Here is a 2401-nt window from a genome sequence, read left to right as displayed (position 1 = left end):
TAATCCCCGCTATATTGCTAATCCTTGTTTTCACATATTAGACCTCGGAATCCTTATGGCTATGATTTAAGATGAGTTCAGATGATGACCAGAATAATATGCGCATGCCCCCCAAGGATCTTAATGGCTACGATTTTCCATCATAATTTGTCACAAGATACTGATTTGATAGTTTCTCCCATCGAGATAAATCATTAGATCACACACCAGAAAAATGAAAAAAAAGGATAAATCATTAGAACTACTGAAGCTTTTCAGAAATTCTTGACCTTGATAATTCATCATCACATCTGAAAATGTACACCAAAATACCAAGATATATTAATAATTACAAAGCTAACAAAACATTCAGAAGTAGATTCACAACATCAACATCGTCCCTGCCTCCCTGGTAATGGCTAGAAGAAAAAAAAACCCAGCAAACCAGGAATACTGGACCAAGCAAATACACATCCACTGACTTCCCTACCAACCAACCCAATAATAATCCCCAACCAAAAAACCAGAAGCCTCAACAGGAGAAGTGCAAATGTCTAAAATCTCACTTGCGACAGCCCCTGGAGCCACCAATCACCAAACCAGAAACTAAGGATTACAGACTATTGACCCGAGGAGAGAATCGAGTCCCAATCGATCTCCCAAGAAGGATACTTGCGCAGCATAAAGCTCTCCGATTCATCCCATGGCGCCTCCGTGAAGTCCAAGGACTGCATCTCGGAGACCGCCGACGAGGATTCGTCCCCTTCCACAGATGAAGAGCTCTCCGACTTGTTGTCCTCCGAGCCTGAGCAACCCAATTCACCCTTTGTGCCAGCCCCCTCCGGGATCACCGAATCGGGTGAGTCACTCCCCTGTCTCTTTGAAGTGACCAAGCTCGGGCTGATGGCTTGGAGCTTGGCATCAATGGAGGAGTCGAGGGAAAGACTCGAATGAGCCCCGCTGTGCCGGAGTTGAGGGAAATTGAGCTTGGCTGCATCGCCCCGGAGCTTGTAGGCGGCGCGGTCGTAGGCCAGCGCGGCCTCCTCCGCGGTGTCGAAGGTCCCAAGCCAGAGGCGGCTCCGGTTCCTGGGTAGCCGGATCTCGGCGACCCACTTCCCCCAGTGGCGCTGCCGAACCCCGCGGTAGAGCTTGCTGGGCTTCGGCGGAGGGCGCGGCGAGCCGCTGCGCTTCATCAGCTGGGGCCTCATGCCAAGGAGGCTGCTTTGCTGCTGCGTCGACGCTGCCGTGGCCTGCTGCTGCTGCTGCTGGAGCAGCAGTTTGGCTTGGATCTGCTGGATTTGGGCAGGGCTGAGGTGGCTCAGCCGGATGAAGTTCTGGGAATAGCCTTGGGGGATCATGTCGGAGCTCAATGTCGAGGTCCAAGAAGAGGATGAGAACAGGGGCGAGTAGGACCAAGGCAAAGGAGGAGGGGAAGGGAAAGAAGAGGGCGAAAGGGGCTCCGGGGTGGTGGTATTTGAGGAGGCAATATAAGAAGAGAAGGGAACGGAAGCACCTCTAATAAAAGGCTCAAGTGCCTGCAAGAGCTCCTCCCTTAGAGGGTCCGATGAACTATTAAATATATCTATAGCTGTAGCCATGCCTTGCCTTCGAAGCAAAACCAGAGCTTTAACTAAAGTAGAACAAGGAGAGGAGGGGAAAACCCTTCTGGTTCTCCAACAAAACCAAAGAACAGGCAAGAGGGTCTTCAGAGAAGGACCTAAAGAAGGAGCTTGTGCTGAAAAGATGGCCTCTTTGAATCAAACATACTGAGATCAAAAAGAAAAAGAAAAAGAGAACAGAAAACCAATCTGAGGGTATAGAAAAACAAACCCTCCTGGTCTAGGCAAATCTAAGAAGAGAAAAGCCAAAGAATTAAAAAAAAAAAATGAGATCATAAGCCCAGGCGTAAAAGAGGGGGTCTGGATCTCTGTTCTGAAACCTCTGCTTCTCTAGACAAAAAGCAGAACACCTTTTCTGGGCCTCAGAAATCAAAGAAAAGGCTCAAAAAGCAGTCTTTTTTCTGTTTTTTTTTCCTTCCAAAGAAGGCAGAAGATCACAGAAAGGGATCCTGAGAAAGATTTTACAAAGAAGAAGAAAAGGAAGAAAAAGAAACTGGATCAAAATTCTCTCCTTTTAAGCCCTGAAGGGGGTCTCTCGGCCTCACCAAAAGGGTGGGTTTTTGCTTCAACGTGGAGGTAAGAAGCTTTTCTATCCAACAAGAAAGAATGGGGAGGGATTATATAAGCCCGAACCCATCCCAAGTCCATCAATTGCGGCCTGCCACGTACCCTGCCTGCCCGCGGCCACCTGTCCAGATCATTACCGGCGGGTGTCGGTTAGGACACGTGTCCCGTGCTGGTTGGTTCTTTGTTCTTTTGGGAATTACTGCCTTGGATTTCAACGAGCTTTTCGCTGCTTCGGC

At 48.8% G+C, this 2401-nt stretch overlaps 1 pseudogene across 1 annotated transcript; it reads right to left on the bottom strand.

The window, feature by feature from the left end:
• Window positions 1–299: 299 nt before the first annotated feature.
• LOC103701744 (ethylene-responsive transcription factor RAP2-4 pseudogene) lies at window positions 300–2190 on the bottom strand (annotated as a pseudogene). The gene has a single exon (XR_015972130.1). The product of XR_015972130.1 is annotated as an ethylene-responsive transcription factor RAP2-4 pseudogene (transcript).
• Between the last annotated feature and the right edge of the window lie 211 nt (window positions 2191–2401).

This window comes from Phoenix dactylifera, chromosome 12, assembly GCF_051530095.1.
Source record: "Phoenix dactylifera cultivar Ajwa chromosome 12, Ajwa_hap1_PhDact_Kaust_v1.1, whole genome shotgun sequence".
NCBI lineage: Eukaryota > Viridiplantae > Streptophyta > Magnoliopsida > Arecales > Arecaceae > Phoenix > Phoenix dactylifera.
Note: the sequence above shows the minus strand (reverse complement) of the source record. Positions and strands in the feature narration are given on the sequence as shown.